This window comes from Paramormyrops kingsleyae, chromosome 5 (assembly GCF_048594095.1).
Source record: "Paramormyrops kingsleyae isolate MSU_618 chromosome 5, PKINGS_0.4, whole genome shotgun sequence".
NCBI lineage: Eukaryota > Metazoa > Chordata > Actinopteri > Osteoglossiformes > Mormyridae > Paramormyrops > Paramormyrops kingsleyae.
Genome location: NC_132801.1, coordinates 42314385 through 42333156, shown reverse-complemented (window position 1 = coordinate 42333156; position 18772 = coordinate 42314385).

The following is an 18772-nucleotide window of genomic DNA, read 5'->3' as shown; positions in this document are numbered from 1 at the left end:
GCTGGAAGATCGGAGAGATCGTGGTGCAGTGCGGGGTGTGATGAGGTCTTTTAGGTAGGATGGAGCCAGATCATTTTTGGCTTTGTATGCGAGCATCAGTGTTTTGAATCTGATGCGGGCAGCCACAGGAAGCCAGTGTAGGGAGCGCAGCAAAGGAGTGGTGTGGGAGAACTTGGGAAGGTTGAAAACAAGTCGAGCAGCTGCATTCTGAATCAGTTGGAGGGGACGAATGACGCTCAGTGGTAAACCCGCTAGGAGTGAGTTGCAGTAGTCAAGGCGGGAGATGACGAGGGACTGAACAAGTATCTGGGTAGCCTGTGTGGAAAGAAATGGACATATCCTTCTGATATTAAACAGGTGAAACCGATAAGAGTGGGAAACGTTGGTGATATGAGAGGAAAAGGACAGATGATTATCCATGGTAACCCCAAGGTTGCGAGCAGTAACCGAAGGATCAGGGAGTTGTTCCGCTTGGCCTGCCGGTACTCATCAGCTGCCTCCGGAGTCCCACAGGCTAAAAAAGCCCAATAGGACTCCTTCTTCAGCTTGACGGCATCCCTCACCGCCGGCGACAAGCACCGACCACCTTACGGCCACAGTTCCGGTCAGCCGCCTCCACAATGGAGGCGCGGAACATGGCCCATTCAGACTCAATGTCCCCCACCTCCCCTGGGACATGGGCGAAGTTCTGCCGGAGGTAGGAATTGAAGTTCTTCCTGACAGGGGATTCTGCCAGGCGTTCCCAGCAGATCCGCACTATACGCTTGGGTCTACCAGGTCTGACCAGCTTCCTCCCCCACCATCGGAGCCAACCGACCACCATGTGCTGATCGGTTGACAGCTCCGCCCCTCTCCTCACCCGAGTGTCCAATGCATGCGGCCGCATGACACGACCACAAAGTCGATCATCGAACTGCGGCCTAGGGTGTCCTGGGGCCTCATGTATAACAACGTGCGTAGAATTCACACTAAAACATGGCGTACGGACAAAACTAGGAATGTGCGTAAGCAAGAAAAAATCCAGATGCATAAAACTGTGCGTAAGCACAGATCTACGCACATTCCCTTTATAAATCCCAATGAGCGTGAAATTTTACGTACGTGAACGAGCCCACAGCCACTCCCCCGACCCGCCCATATTTATGTATATTTGCATATGTAAATCTGTATAAATGCCCGCTTTGTTCTATGTTTTTCTTAAACAACAATGGACAAACCACGAGGGAAAAAGAAGTATTTCTGCGAGTGCGAAGTGGAGGTCAAGTTAACAGAAATCGAGAAAAGAAAAGTGATATTATTTGGTGGTATAAGTGGCATCAGCAATAAACGAAAGTTGACGGAGTGGCACAGCGTGGCGGAGTCAGTTAAAAGTGTTGGTTCCAAAATTCGCACGGTGGCCGAAATTAAAAATAAGTGGTCGGACATTAAAATCGACGTGAAAAAACGAGCTTTCTATTTACATAAGCAAATTCGTTCTCTGAAGCAATGTGCGCGCAGTCGATAGCTTCGTCTACGTTGGGAAAACTGGACATCGCTGCAAATTGCACTTTAATATTTACCTGTTCAACCACAGTGTAAGGAAATTTTATATATCTGGGCAAGGGCGTAACTTTGGCTGGAACATTGGGGGGGCGGGGGGTGGAAGTCTCCACCCATGACAGGGGAAACATGATTATTGGGGGGAGGTGGTCATGACCCCCCTGGAAATTACGCCCATGTATCTGGGTGACAAGCAGATTTTGCCGTCCCTTACAACACCGGCATGGCGCGACTCAGTGTTGACTGAGAAATACCCGATCAGTCCGCAAGTTCTCGCTGAAAAGCACCTGTGGCTAAGAACCCGCGAGTGGACAGAACTTGTAAAGTGTCACGCCCTGCTCCGTCCGCTCCTGATGTGTGCCACGCCCCCTCCTTATCCACGTGTGCTTTCCCGATCGTGCCCAGCTGTTCCTTGTTAGTTTGGCTTGTCTGCTGTATTTAGTCCGCGTCTGAGTCTGTTACCCCAGATCCGTCATTGATGTTTGTTGGTGTCTCTACCCTGTTGTCCGGAATAAACCCCGTTTGCCTGCACTCTCGGCTTGCTTCGCCTGCTTCCCGGTTCGCTCGCTCACCTACCTCAACAGAATGACGGATCTCCACAACGCACCTCCGCAGGTCGATGATCAACGCGTCGATCTGCTTCAGGAGGTCATCTACTGGCTCCACCAGCCGGAGGTCCGGGAGGACTCCGGACTACTGGCCTTAGCCAGCAAAAGCGGGACCCTCCTTCAGGAGGTAACCCCACTCACGGCGGCGCCTGTCATGGCGGAGGTTCGCGAGAACCTCCGACAGCTCGTCGACAGGGTGACGGAGAAGCGGCTTCGGCCGCTCGCCCTCTCCGAGACGACCCCGCCACCATCGTCATGCCCCAGCCGCAAGAAGAAAAAGAAGCGGAAGGGGAAAGGAGAAGCAGCCGCCCCGACGCTCTTCTTGGGGGCTTGCTCCTTACTCCCCGCCTGGGATGACACCGCCGCTGCACCGCCTGCAGCAACAGCGTCTGCTGATGCTGACGCCGCACTGCCCGCGGCTGCGCTGCCTGCTGCAGCTGCCGCCGAGCTGCCCGCGGCTGCGCTGCCTGCTGCAGCTGCCGCCGAGCTGCCCGCGGCTGCGCTGCCTGCTGCAGCTGCCGCCGAGCTGCCCGCGGCTGCGCTGCCTGCTGCAGCTGCCGCCAAGCTGCCCGCGGCTGCGCTGCCTGCAGCTGCCGCCTCTCTGCCCGCGCCCGCGGCTGCCTGCTGCCGCCGCCGATCTGCCCGCGGCTGCACTGCCTGCTGCCGCCGCCGATCTGCCTGCAGCACCCCTTGACCCGCCTGTCCAGCCCGACCCGCCTGTCCTGCTTGACTCGCTTGTCCTGCTCGACCCACCTGACCCGCCTGTCCTGCCTGCTCTGCCTGCAGTCCCTGCAGCTGCCACCACTCTGGCTGCGGCACCCGCCGCGGTGCCCCCTGCTGGCCGCGTGCTGGCGGCGCCTGCTGCGGCGCCCCCTGCTGGCCAAATGACTGCAGCGCCTGACGAGGCGCCCCCTGCTGGCCGCACACCCAAGGTGCCCCTTGCTGGCCACATGACGGCGGCGCCCGTCCTGCCGGCACCTGAACTGCCTGACTTACCCGTCCTGCCCTGCTCGCCAGCAACCACACCTGCGACGCCCCCTGCTGGCCGCGTGACGGCGGCGCCCCCTGCAAGCGCCCCTTGCTGGCTGCACGCCCGAGGTGCCCGCAGAGACGCCCCCTGCTGGCCGCATGCCCAAGCCCGTCTCGCCTGACCTGCCCGTCCAGTCCGGCCAGCCCTGCTCGCCGGTCCTGCCCGTCTCACCTGTCCTGTCCGGCCAGCTCTGCTCGCCGGTCCTGCCCGTCTCGCCTGTCCTGTCCGGCCAGCCCTGCTCGCCGGTCCTGCTCGTCTCGCCTGTCCTGTCCGGCCAGCCCTGCTCGCCGGTCCTGCCTGTCTCGTCCGTCCAGCCGGCTCCTGAACTGCCTGTCCTGCCCAGCTCGCCTGACCTGCCCATCCTGCCCTGCTCACCAGCAGCCACGCCCGCTGCGGCGCCCCCTGCTGGCCGCGTGATGGCGGCGCCCGCTGCGGCGCCCCCTACTGACCGCATGCTCGAGGCGCCTGCAGTGGCCCCTGCTCTGCCTGCGGTGCCCCCTGGTGACCGCTCGCCTGTCTCGCCCGTCTCGCCTGACCTGCCCGTCTCGCCTGTCTTGCCTCCGGCTGCATCGCCGGCTGCTGCCGCTGCTCTGCCCGCGGCAGCCCCTGTTGGCAGCTCGCCGGTCCAGCCCTGCTTGCCTGTCCAGCCTTGCTCGCCTGCGGCTCCGCCGGCTGCAACGGCCACGCCCGGGGTCCCGCCTGAGACTCTGACTCCTGTCCCCGTGGGGGACCTTGAGTGGGACCCCTCAGGGATCCAATTGCTGGGTTCCCCCGACCCAGGTGGGCACCGGTCTCCTACACCGGTGCCCCCGAGAGGAGAAGCCCGGCAGGCCCGCCTGTCTGTGTCCAGCAAAGGGAGGGGACACAAACGTCGGGTCCGGGTCCCGCCCTCCCTGCCCCCTGGCTCGCCCTTGCGCCCCCTGTCCGTGGCTCGGTGGCTGCCTGCGGGTCCTGCGGCTCCGGCTCGGCTGTCGCCTCCGGGTCCCCCTCCGGTGCCTCGTCGCCCGCCTGCGGTCCCTCCGTCGGCGCCTCGTCGGCCGCCTCCGGGCCCCCCCGCTTCGGCTGGGCGTCGGACGGCGCCTTCCCTGGCTCCGGCTGCGCCTCCGCCTGCTGCGGCTTCCCCCTTCTGCCTGCGCCGGGGTTCCCTCCTGCTCCCTCCTCGTTTCCTTTGTCGGTCCCTCCGTCTGTCTCCTTGTCCCCTGTGTGGTCCCCTCCTGCTCCGGCCTCCCTTCCGCCTGCGGCCCCTGCGGCTGCCTTCCCTCGCCCGCCTGGGTTCCCTTGGGCTCCCCTGCTTCCTCCTCCCTTTCCTTCCGTCCCGCCTGTTTCTGCTCCTCGTCCCTCTGTGTCTCCTCCGTTCCCTTCTGGTCCCTTTGTCCCGCCTGTCCTTGCTCCTCGTCCCTCGGTGTCTCCTGTGTTCACTCCTCGCCCTGTTGTTCCTCCGTTTTCTGTCCCCTCTGGGTCTCCTTTCTCTGTCTGCCTGTCCGCGTTTCCTGTTCTTTGTCGGGTCCTGTCTTTCGTTTCGTCCTTGTTTTTGTTCTGTGTTTCGGTCTTGTTCCCTGTTCTTCGTTGATGGTTTTTGGTTTTGTCTTTCAGGTCCTGTTCCCCGGTCTCGTCTCGTCCGTCGCCTCCTCTATGGCGCGCCCGGAGTGCGCGCCTTTGGGGGGGGGTTCTGTCACGCCCTGCTCCGTCCGCTCCTGATGTGTGCCACGCCCCCTCCTTATCCACGTGTGCTTTCCCGATCGTGCCCAGCTGTTCCTTGTTAGTTTGGCTTGTCTGCTGTATTTAGTCCGCGTCTGAGTCTGTTACCCCAGATCCGTCATTGATGTTTGTTGGTGTCTCTACCCTGTTGTCCGGAATAAACCCCGTTTGCCTGCACTCTCGGCTTGCTTCGCCTGCTTCCCGGTTCGCTCGCTCACCTACCTCAACATAAAGGAACAGGTAGCCTATAGCGCAATTCCTCATCGTCTGCTTTTGTTATGCTGGCCCCAGTTTAGCACACAGCTCCAAAAGGATTGCTCTTGGAAATCTGAATCGACTAAGAAGCCAGTCATCATCATGGGCCAGGAAATCAGTATATGATCCCTGAATACGAGCTCTATTCTGACTCTTCCATTTGCAATGTCCTCTAACAATGCAAGAGCAGCCATGGTTGGAATATTTTTTGTCTTTCCCTGCACCGTTTTATTGTCACAGATTGATTACGATCAGGTGACCGATGGCCAAATAATTTTGGTGTATTTCATGCAGACCGCGTCATGAATGCGAGTCTGACACAGTGAAACTGCAGTAGCACTCTTTTGCCAGTAGGTGCCTCCATTTTGCCAAATCGAGCAGAAACTTGCGTACGCCTTGTCTGGGGTTGCTGTGAGAATGTGCGTGGCGGTACGCCAAGTTTAGTTTTTATACATCTCGACGTGAGCGTGGAAACGGGCGTGCGCAACATTTTCGTGCGTAAGCACCGTTTATACATGAGGCCCCTGGTGCCAAGTGCACATATGAACACCCTTATGCTTGAACATGGTGTTCATTATGGACAATACATGACGAGCACAGAAGTCCAATAACAAAACACCACTCGGGTTCAGATCAGGGGGGCCGTTCCTCCCAATCACGCCCCTCCAGGCTTCACTGTCATTGCCCACTTGAGCATTGAAGTCCCCCAGCAGAACAAGAGAGTCCCCGGGAGGAGCGCTCTCCAACAACCCTTCCAAGGACTGCAAAAAGGGTGGGTATTCTGAACTGCTGTTTGGCGTGCATCGAGGTGAGCCCGACTACATCTAGTCGGAACCTCGCGGCCTCGTGCACCAGCTCAGGCTCCTTCCCTACCAGAGAGGTTACATTACATGTCCCTAGAGCTAGCTTCTGTAGCCGAGGATCGGACCGCCAAGGTCCCCTCCTTCGCCCACTGCCCAACTCACACTGCACCCGACCCCTTTGGCCCCTCCTACAGGTGGTGAGCCCATTGGAAGGGGGACCCACGTGCCTTCTTTGGGCTGTGCCCGACCAGGCCCCATGGGTGTAGGCCTGGCCACCAGGCGCTCGCCATCGAGCCCCACCCCCAGGCTTGGTTCCAGGGGGGGGCCCCGGTGACCTGCGTCTGGGCAAGGGAAAACGTAGATCCCTGTTTTAACTCGTCATAAGGGGTCTTTTTGAGCCGCGCTTTGTCTGGTTCCTCACCCAAGACCTGTTTGCCTTGGGTGACCCTACCAGGAGCATAAAGGCAACTTAGCTCCTGGGATCACTGGAACACGCAAACCCCTCCACCACGATAAGGTCTCGGCCCCAGGAGAGGAACAACATTTAATTAATTTTTTTTTGTTTTAAATGCTTTAAGAAGTTCTGTCTGAGGTATCTTTAATTTTAAGTTCATGTTAAATTTAACAATTTTTTCAGTGACAGAAAAAGACATATTCAGTTGTTATTTTTAATACAGAAGTTTTTTTAAAAATGTGTACTGTATGTACAACAAAGTTATTGAAATTTGTTAATGTTTTTGAAATAAATCTGTTATTTGAATTTCAGTTTCATTTTTAAATTTTGTACAAAATATCGTGATACATATCGTATCGTGAACCCAGTATCGAGATACATACCGTATCGTGACCTGGGCATATCGTTACACCCCTACTATTTATCTATCTGGCCCACTTCTGCTGTGTATGTCTATATTCAGCATGGGGATGGCAGTGAGTTTGGAAAGCTGCTGACCACTTCAGTGTCATTTACATGCCACTACACACCTGGTAAATTGACATTCAGAGATCACATGCCATAGCAGTTTCAACGTTGCAAGGCTCTACATTACAGTTTGCAAAATTCACTGGCAAGAGCAAGCACTCACTTGCAAATATAACTTCGGATCTCAAGATGCAGTACAATAGCAAACAAAAAAGTCACATAGCACTGTATAACACATAAATGGCAAAATGACAAGTACAACAAAATGACAACAAAATCATTTAATCAACTCTGGGAGTCAAAATAATCAAAAACACAACAATGCCATAAGAGAGGTTACCTGGCACTTTGGGCGGAGCTTAAACCTCTCCCCTGTCTGTGACGTCATCACCAATGATTGACAGGTCCAGCTGCATGCTCCCAACCCAGCGATGATTGACAGGTCCAGCTGCATGCCCCCCCACCCCAACGATGATTGACACGGCCAGCCGCCCACCCCCTGTTCCCGCACAACCTACAGTAGCTAAAATTTAAATTAGTAATTTAAAGTTTGTATTAAAACAATGGTTACTAGAGTTGAGCCGGATACTCGGCTGAAACGAGTATCCGGTACGGATAAAGCACTTTTGACGAGTACAAGTATCATACGAGTAATACAAGTCAATATCTGCTCGGATTGAATAAAAATTCTCATTGGGTAGCTGACTGTGTCTGTGTTCTGTGATAGACTAGTCATAGCGCCCCTCCCCTACACACATACAGATTTATTGTGTTGCTGTGTCCCGCTCTGCTCACTCACACACAGAACACTGAGAAGAGAAGAGAAGAGCGCTCTCTCTCTCTCTGTCGCTCCCTCAGTCACTCAGGATCGCGGGTTTTTTTCCGTTAACGTTTAGGGTTTCTTCAGCTTCAGGTTTGTTTGTAGAATGCGACTCGCGTCTCTGCCTGTCGGAGTTTTTTTTTTCTTTTTTAAACCGTCAGCTGGCTCTAGCCAGTTTTTTTTCACTTCACGCACTGAGTGTCTGACACTTTCTTGCTGTATTTTATAAAAAAAAATAAAGGTAGTTGTGGTATAATTAATATTACAAATTAAGCTACACACACAAACACACACACTCCCCCCCCCCTCTCTCTTTCTCTGTCTCTCTCTTACTCACTCACTCACACACACTCACATATACCTGGTGTGGAAATAAAAAAAATAAAAAAGAACCAAAAAAAAAGAAATCACACTGATCATAAAAAAATTATAAGTTAAAAAAAGAAAGTTATGTTGAGATGAAAACTCTTGTTCATTACATTTTACTTCATAATTGCAACCGCATGTGTTGTATTCATTGTTGCAAAACTTGTTCTGTATATAGTTCGTTTGTTATCGTGATCAAAACCACTGATCTGAAGCTCAATGCTGATGCTGTCATGTAAATAGTATTCTAATCAGCAATAAATATAACAATTTCTGATCAACCCATATCAATTGCATGCTTAAAATAACATACCGGTTAAAGCCCCACCCATTTAAAGACAACCCGACCCATTTCCAGGTCAAACCCCGCCCACTTCCGGGTTAGGCCCCGCCCATTCCGAGTACAGATACAGATACAGATAATTCATATGGTTAACAGATACGGATACAGATACAGATAATGCTGTACTCGCTCATCCCTAATGGTTACATTTATTAATTACGTTTTAAGGAATAATAAAGCGTGTAGTAGACTAAATGTAAGCTAGTGCATACACGTTGTATTTTAAAAGAAAATGCACGTAAGGTCATTATATTTAACCAAAATGTTTAAAGAATTTAACTTTTAAACAAGTAGAGACATGCCTGAGCGAAACACCGTATTTTAAGCAAACGACACAAGTCCCAAACTTTTAACTAGTGACACCATATTTAAGTAGAGGCATACCCGAGCGAAACAAGCACAAATATTTTAGCCCAAGTTTTTAAAAACGAGAAAAAGCCGTAATCAGTTTAATAGTTTTATTTCAATGTAAAACAGAAAAAGTATTTCACCAAACGTGAAGCTGTAGCTTGGCCATGTGCGTACGCTCTGTTTGAACAACCTAGGGGATCCGAAGCTTGCGCAGGCGCCCGCACGCAGACACGTATTTCAAAATGGCGACAACAAAAATATTAAAACTGTCTTGCCACTAAAGTTTTAAACTAGAAATAATTCTCTTTAACATGAATGTGCTGTTTTTAATACAATGTTTAATACAATGTATGTGAACAGCCGCACGCTGATAAATGCTATTGCCCTTAAAATGCATTTAAAATGATTCATTAATAAACATCTGTAATGTATTTTATTCTTTTAAAGACTATTGACCCCGCTTTGGTGCCATATGGTTTTACTTTGTAGGTCATACGACAGGCTATCAGTATGGTACATCTGCCTAGCAATTAATTCAAAATGCAGCTTACTAGTTCCTATTAAATGTAATTAAATAATAATGTCCACCTTCTTTTAAATAATAAAAAACAATATCCTAAATTCTTGACCTGGTTGGTGACCTGGGGCTATAAGAAAAACACTTCTGTTGCTATAGTCCGCACGCGTGTGGATTAATATGCTTAAAAATTCTTTATTAATTATCATTGGTCAAATGCTTTATAACAAATTTTATACTTATTTTAAAATAAGAATTCTACCAAAGTTTTTAAAATGCTTTTGATGTATGTTGATACATGCCATTCACTAGCTTCTACAGCAATTAAATACAACAGGGTTTGTTCGGGCGACCCCCCCACGCACCGACTGACCGAGACAGTGGAGTCCTGTACACTCTGGTATTTCTGTCTGTTTTTTCGCGATAAGTTGCGTGAACGCCTGAGTTAGTGTGCTTTGGGTCTGCATACACATCGTTCTCCTGACAAATAATTACGCCTGATTTCACAGACCTGAAGTTAAACTCTTAAGCCCTGATAACAAAATACATCTTTTAAGTCATTTATTCCTTTTGATTAGCCATCCGTTGATGAAATTAGCCAAATTTTGCTAAGCAGCCGGGAGTTGTGGTGTTAGAGCCAAACTTTTATTTAAATTAGAAATAGATTATTTTATATTATTTACAAATAAATCAGATTAACAAATAGAGTTAATGTGCGTTTTGTCAGGATGGGTGCGTTCTTCTCGCAATCCAGGGGTATCGCAGTTTATGGCATTCCGGCAAATGGATAATAGCTTGGGAACGGGGGACCAGCAAAAGATCAATAGCCTTGGGAACCGGTCTATCTCGAGCCAGTCGTCAAACAGGCGTGCGGCCACCTGCTGTTTTACGGCCCCTGCTGTGAACCCCTTTAACAAAAAAGAACAGTAGACAGCCCCACCTAGCGGTATGTGCCGAGACCGTACTACACCCATGCTTCTAAATTTATGCTAAAAACACATAGATTAATTCCCTAAAACTTATCGTCTAGGCTGTTCACATACATTGTATTAAACATTGTATTAAAAACAGCACGTTCATGTTAAAGTGAATTATTTCTAGTTTAAAACTTTAGTGGCAAGACAGTTTTAATACTTTTTGTTGTCACCATTTTGAAATATGTGTCTGCGTGAGTGCGCCTGCGCAAGCTTCGGATCACCTAGGTCGTCATTTCGCCCGCATTGTTCAAACGGAGCATATGCACATGACCAAGCTACAGCTTCGCGTTTGGTGAAATACTTTTTCTATTTTATATTGAAATAAAACTGCTAAACTAATTACGGTTTTTTCTTGTTTTTAAAAACTTGGGCTAAAATATTTGTGCTTGTTTCGCTCGGGTATGCCTCTACTTAAAAATGGTGTCTCTAGTTAAAAGTTTGGGACTTGTGTCGTTTGCTTAAAATACGGTGTTTCGCTCGGGCATGTCTCTACTTGTTTAAAAGTTAAATTCTTTAAACATTTCGGTTAAATATAATGAGCTTATGTGCATTTTCTTTTAAAATACAATGTGCATGCGCTAGCTTACATTCAGTCTACTACACGCTTTATTATTCCTTAAAACGTAATTAATAAATGTAACCATTGTTTTAATACAAGCTTTAAATTACTAATTTAAATTTTAGTTAGGTTGTGCGGGAACAGGGGGTGGGCAGCTGGCCCTGTCAATCATCGTTGGGGTGGGGGGCATGCAGCTGGACCTGTCAATCATCGCTGGGGTGGGGGCATGCAGCTGGACCTGTCAATCATTGGTGATGACATCACAGACGGGGAGAGCTTTAAGCTCCGCCCAAAGTGCCAGGTAACCTCTCTGCCATATCACTGCAATTTATGGAATATATTTTTAAATAATTTTGTAAACTTGGAAAACTTTGCATGCGATAGCTAACATGATGATCAGCCATACATAGTTTTAGGTGTATAATTATTACAATGGGAAACTACATAATCTATTTTGACCAACAGGACTAGAACGACTGAAAATTGTGCCAAATGATGACAGTTGTGCAAAATAATTTGCACATATGTACTGAAACATTTGGTTATTTGTGTGAAACAATGAGAAATTATGACATTATGATGTGGGGATTATACTTGTTTTGCAAATGTTAATTGTCTTTTGAGAAATGCTCCAAAGCAATTGAGAAAAACTGTAAGATATAAAAGAAAGCAGAAGGACCATGGGAAGGAGAATGATGCTACTATGATTATCTGGTTAGATAAGGACACTGTGGTCAGTGTGTTTTGCCAGGGATTCATTGTACCATGACTGATGGCCTCTGTTGAATTTCAGCAAAATGTTTAGTGATGGATGTACCGTACAATCATTCTAAACCAAATTACATCCAACTGCTCCCCTGTCCTGACTTCTGTGTAACATCACATTGCCTATTCTGTGACTGTCAAAGTCATCTTGTATCATTATTTTTTATGAAAGGTGATCTTGTGGCTTGCAATAAAATCAATGGACTGATGGCTGCACTCAACATCGAGTATGACCGAAGCAAATGGAGACTTCATTGATTCATCAAAGACAAGTCTTAAAGCTGTTTTACTGGATAACGGCAACGACTTGCCTTCAATTCCAGTTGGCCATGCATTCCACATGAAAGAGACATATGAAAACATTAAACTACTACTAAACAGCATAAACTATGATCAACATCAATCGCAGCTCTGTGGCGACCTGAAAGTTGTTGCCCTGCTACAAGGTATGCAGATGGGATACACAAAGTAATGCTGTTTCTTGTGTGAATGGGATAGCAGGGCAAGAGATCTGCAATACAGTAAGAAAGACTGGCCACTTAGACAGTCGCTGGAGCCTGGCACAAACAGTGTTCAGCATCCTCCACTTGTGGAGTCAACAAAAATTTTGCTTCCACCATTGCATATCAAACTTGGTTTGATGAAAAACTTTGTCAAAGTTCTGGACAAAACAAAGCCAGCTTTCAAGTATCTAAGTGAAAAGTTTCCCAGGTTAAGTGAAGCTAAGATAAAGGAAGAGGTCTGTTGGTCCCCAGATTTGTGAACTTTTTCAAGATGATACATTTGACTGTGCATTGCGTGGCAAAGAAAAAACATAAGAACATAAGAACTATACAAACGAGAGGAGGCCATTCGGCCCATCGAGCTCGCTTGAGGAGAACTTAACTAATAGCTCAGAGTTGTTAAAATCTTATCTAGCTCTGATTTAAAGGAACCCAAGGATTCAGCTTGCACTACATTATCAGGAAGACTATTCCATACTCTGACTACACGCTGTGTAAATAAGTGCTTCCTTAAATCCAGTTTGAAATGTTCTCCCGCTAATTTCCACCTACGGCCACGAGTTCTTGTATTCAGTTCAATCTTATAGACCTGGATCATGTCCCCCCTCAGTCTCCTTTGCTTGAGGCTGAACAGATTTAGCTCAACTAACCTTTCCTCGTATTACATTCCTCTAAGACCAGGAATCATTCTTGTGGCCCTATGCTGCACCTCTTCTAAGGCCAATGGAGATCCTTTAAGTCAGTGGCAACAAATTCCTTTGGGAAAAACAAAGCAGACAACTACACTCACCTAAAGGATTATTAGGAACACCTGTTCAATTTCTCATTAATGCAATTATCTAATCAACCAATCACATGGCAGTTGCTTCAATGCATTTAGGGGTGTGGTCATAAGAACATAAGAACATAAGAACATAAGAACTATACAAACGAGAGGAGGCCATTCGGCCCATCGAGCTCGCTTGGGGAGAACTTCACTAATAGCTCAGAGTTGTTAAAATCTTATCTAGCTCTGATTTAAAGGAACCCAAGGATTCAGCTTGCACTACGTTATCAGGAAGACTATTCCATACTCTGACTACACGCTGTGTAAAGAAGTGCTTCCTTAAATCCAGTTTGAATTGTTCTCCCGCTAATTTCCACCTATGGCCACGAGTTCTTGTATTTGAACTAATGCTGAAGTAACTATTCGGTTGAACAGCATCCAAACCTGTTAGAATCTTATAGACCTGGATCATGTCCCCCCTCAGTCTCCTTTGCTTGAGGCTGAACAGATTTAGCTCAAATAACCTTTCCTCGTATGACATTCCTCTAAGACCAGGAATCATTCTTGTGGCCCTACGCTGCACCTTTTCTAAGGCCGCTATGTCCTTTTTAAGATATGGTGACCAAACCTGTACACAATATTCTAGGTGAGGTCTCACCAAGGAATTGTATAATCTTAGCATTACCTCCCTTGACTTAAACTCCACACACCTGGAGATGTACCCCAACATCCTATTGGCCTTTTTTATTGCTTCCCCACACTGGCGAGAATGAGACATGGAAGCATCAACATACACACCAAGGTCTTTCTCATAATCAGCTACCTTTATTTCAGTAGGTCCCATAAAATACCTGTACTTTATATTTCTGCTCCCTACATGGAGTACCTTACATTTGTCTATGGTCAAGACAATCTCCTGAACTCCAAACTGAATGTCAGAATGGGAAAGAAAGGTGACTTAAGCAATTTTGAGCGTGGCATGGTTGTTGGTGCCAGACGGCCCGGTCTGAGTATTTCACAATCTGCTCAGTTACTGGGATTTTCACGCACAACCATTTCTAGGGTTTACAAAGAATGGTGTGCAAAGGGAAAAACATCCTGTATGCGGCAGCCCTGTGGGCGAAAATGCCTTGTTGATGCTAGAGGTCAGAGGAGAATGGGCTGACTGATTCAAGCTGATAGAAGAGCAACTTTGACTGAAATAACCACTCGTTACAACCGAGTAGACTTGTAGTCAAGACCGCCTAAATCAACACCAAGACACTACCAAGACCAGAGGGTATCGAGACCAAGACAAGACCAAGACTAAGACAGACCGAGTCAAGACCAAGACAAAGTCGAGACGAGACCGAGACCAAGACTCCCTTAACTTTTGTGTGCTGTTGAGGACTGACATGACGGGTACTGACTGGTCCCAAAGTCATCTGACAAAACAGCTAACACCTCCAACAACTGTCTAAGGGATGGGAAATATGTAACTGATTTCAATTATACTTAATTTGTAGATAAAATTGTAACATCAAATTGAAGATACACAATTATAAACTTGAAATTGCATCATGTCCCATTGTAGTAGTACTAGCCAAAAGACACTGTATGATATAAACCTCCCTGAAATGGATTAGGCCTGTTAAGTCAACACAATGTGATATGCAGATGTTATTTAAAGGTCAATGGTCACATTTATTTAGTCAAACAGGGAGGAGAGAGAAAACAGTTCACATTTTAAAGCAGTGGTTGATTGCACTTCAGGAAAATTAAAGACTGCAACATCTTATAGCCTAGCCGTGCACGGTGGGGTCTCATTAGAATGCCTCCTCTACTAAAAACTCTCTCAACTGGGGCAGAAGATGCAGGGACTGAGAGGACTTTCAAGGCAACACTGTGTAGACTGGGGAAACGCTCTACCCAGAATTCATCTGTACAATAATCAAGACTGTTACACAAATTGGCCGAGATGGAATTCGCAAAGTATTTCACAAGGTAAACTGGTAGATCATACAAGTGTAATATTCTTATCAAACGTATAGATGACAATAATGTAGAGCAAGAACAACAATGCGGTGAAACTGTTCCAGTGAGTAAAGATTCACTTTGGAATAATTTTTCTCAGAAACATGAGTGTGCTACGCGAACAGGCGGAAGCCAGAGCAAAACGAGTTTTATATATAGTTGTAGTATATCAAGTCTATAAAGCAAATTAAAGTATAAAAGCCTATAAAGTAAGCAAAGGTAATCAAATTCGTTTTGTTATTCAAAGTGTCACGTCCCGCTCCGTACGATCCCGATGTGTGCCACGCCCCCCTCATTACCTCGTGTTCAGCCCTGATTGTGATCGCCTGTGTCCTATTACGTCTGGCTTGTCTTTTGTATTTAGTCCTTGTCTGAGTCAGTCTTCCCCAGACTAATCATTGATCTGCAAAATCTGCATTTTGCCGAATGCTTTTTTTTTTTTTACTCTCTGTGTTCTATGAACGCAAACTTTATGACAGAAGAATTCGCTGACATTTTTTTCTGTACTTTAACTGACGAGGTTTACTACTCACTGTGATGCTGCATCTAACATTTAACTATCGCTACAATTATTTTGCGTGTTTAACGCGTATTTTGATTGGATGAGCGCCAATGTCTGAATCACAACAAAATGCATGTATGTTATCGATTGGTTGCATTTGAAGGGCGCTAAAGGCGAAATAATAATAATGTTGCACTATCGATTGTTACGTTGCGTGTCGATCTGAGACAAGACAAGACAGCGAGACCATCGAGACTGTGACAAAACCAAGACAGCGTAAAAGTGGTCTCGAGACCGGTCTCGAGACCAAGACCGGTCTCGAGACATACAACTCTACTATCCAGCGAATTAAATAATGTCATTTATTATCTGTAAAAACAAAAAACATGGAAAAGGCATGTGATGTTTTAAAATATATGGCTTGTTTACCTCAAGAGCTTCGTAAAAAGACATGAAAACAGTGAAACCATGTACAAATCAGCGCGCGACAGGGGAAACTGAATTGCCTAGAACGGCAAAAACTTTATTTCGAGTCGTGCCATCCAAATCCCGCTGGATTTGTTCATCCGACCATATGGCGATTAAAGCCTGTGTTTCCTCATTTGTCCATCCTTCCATTTTACTTTTTTATTTTTTTTTCTACTGCTTTTTATTTTGTTTCGCTGTTTGCTGTGTGTTTCAAAAGATGGCGGTTGTATTTTGTGTTTCAGCGGCAGGCTATTTGCATAACCAATCGATAGCAAATATTTTTGCAAGTCCCACCCAGGGTTCCCGCTGCCGCTCGTCACTCTCGTCATTGACGAAAACGAAACCCATGGTGACGAAGAAAAACGGCATCAAATCGTCACTCTGGCGAATTCAATTTTCAAATGATGCAAATTTTTACACAGTATTCACGATTCTCCCAACCTTATCAAGTAGACTCGTGACTCGCCCATGCCGTTAGTTGACCAATCACAGTGTGATTGTCAGAAGAGATGTATATTCAGTGAGTTTAATGATTAATTTATTAAGAAGCGGTGAGAGAGTGACTAAAAAAAACGGATGCTGAAAAAAAGTGAAGAATTTGATTAGTAGAAGCAAAAATACAAAGAAAAGTGAAGAATTGAAATCAAACTCCAGGGGGAACCCTGCCCACCCCAAAGTATCGAAGTACCAAAGAAGTACCGCAGCTGGTTTGGCACTTTCGGTACTGGTACTCGACCGGAAGTCAATGGAAAAGCGAAAGTACCGTACCGAAAGTACCGTACTTTGTGCGGTGGAAAAGCGCCTTAAGAAGCCACATCTGTTAAGCATCAGTCTTACCTCTCGTTCTACTCCCTTGCTAGTTTTTGTATAATGGTGCCTTCCAGTCCTCTGTTCCACAATCTTGACATTGATGTTATTAGTCCTGCTAGACTTGTTGTTGATCCCAGTGCTGAGCTTCCCTGCAATGTTTTCCTGCCATTCCTGAGTGGAATAAACCCATCTTGCCTTGCCCTGATTTGGGCTCCCATGTCTTTCGTCCCATACCCTTACAACATTTCCACTGGATTGGGGGTCTTAAGGGGGCAGCATGTAGCTCAGTGGGCTAAGCCTGTGTGCCTGTAATCAGAAGGTCTCAGCATGTCTGCGGGTCCTTGAGTAAGGCCCTTAACCCCCAGCTCCCTGGGCACCGCTAAAGGTGGCTGCCCTTCGCGGACAACTTACTCTGCAAAACAGAGCAAGTTAAGGAAGGGGTAAAGACAATTTCCCCACAGGGATCGATAAAGTATCGATTATTATTATCATCAATTCCTTACCCAGTTGCAGCAACTGCAAAAAAAAAACCCATATGCTGGCTACCTGTACTATTCCCAGCAAACATGCCCCTTTGGGGCCCGTGTGGGGCCCATTACCAGCGTGAAATCCGGGGCATGTGTGGGGCCATTGTGGGCTGCCCACACTAGGCAGAGTGAGCCCCATTATGGGCCCACAGTTTGTCCACACTTTGGGCTGGACTACATACGTGCCCTGCATTTTTTGGCATGCTGGATGCTCCCCTGTGGGCATACTGTGGGCACACTGTGGGGTATACTTTGGGCAAACCTTGGGCACACTGTGGGGTATACTGCGGGCACATTGGGCACACTATGGGGTGTACTGTGGGTATATTGAGCATACTGTGGACATACTGTGGGCCTACTGGGGGGACATTGGGAGGAAGGAAAGCTGTGAAGCCACATTGCTCCAATGTCCCCGTGGGCATGCTCTGTGGGGCTTTAACAAATAACAAAATTAGTTTGGTCCTATACTGCCAGTATACCACAACATTATTATTAATGCGTATGCAGAATATTTGCACTTATTGAAAGTAGCAGTAATAAACTACAAGTACTGTAATATGTTTCAAACATCTGTTCACAGACAGGTTAGAAGAAAAAATGAAAACATATTGAAAATTGAATACAAAACTCAGTATGTGGATTGAGTACTAAATATATTTTTTTATTAAACAGAACAATGAGCACATAATATTACATGCATAAATAATCAATATTAAATCAATCCCCTCAGTGTCCTTCGGCTCCTTCCCCCATCCCAGTCTCTAGCATTCTGCAGCCATGTTTTAACTGAAGAATCCGCCTCTGAGGCTGTGGCCCAGCTACATTTTGTCACAGCATCTAATTGAGAAAAAAAGAACAACTGAAATGCTAATGTAAAAAAAAAATAAAAAAGAGGTTGTCCAAGTGCAAAGTATATACTTGTGTTTTCCCTACTATCAAGTAGTTTCTAGGGCTGGTCCGAATACCATTTTTTGAGCTTCGAGTATTCGGTAGTGATCAACATCACATTTATCTCTAATAAAGGCAGGAATCTGTGTGTGTGTGTCTGTCTGTTGCATTTTTATGTCGAGAACCGTTCATCCAACTGCTGCGGATGCAAGGGAGTGCAAAGTCGCATTTTTGTGTAATATGGATACAGGCAAGTCGCGACACTTTCAGAATGATTAAAATTTTAATAAATGACAGAACAGCACGAGCCGAAAGCCGGGCGCTACATGCGGCCCGGGCAGGGTTTATATTATTTAAGAACGAACACTGCACTATAATACAAAACAATAACAGGTCTGTTAGAGCAATACTTTAAATAAGGTAGCCCAACATTTATCAATTAACGAAGTTCAACGAATTTAATAAATAAAGAACACGGCAGCAGCATACTTTCAATAAAATCACACATTTTAATTAACGAACAGTTTAAATAAAATTAAATGAATTCCCTTATAGAATAAAAACAGAAAACAACTTGTTGTGCTGTAGTGGTAGGCCAGTTTCAAATCGCATATTTAATACACTGCCTTTGTTTTGTCTTCAGTCAATTTAAAGTGCTCCCACACAACTGAGGTCTTCGGCATTTTTGTCTTCTCTCTGAGATAAAGTAAATCCATGGGCGTAAATCCCGGGGGGGACGGAG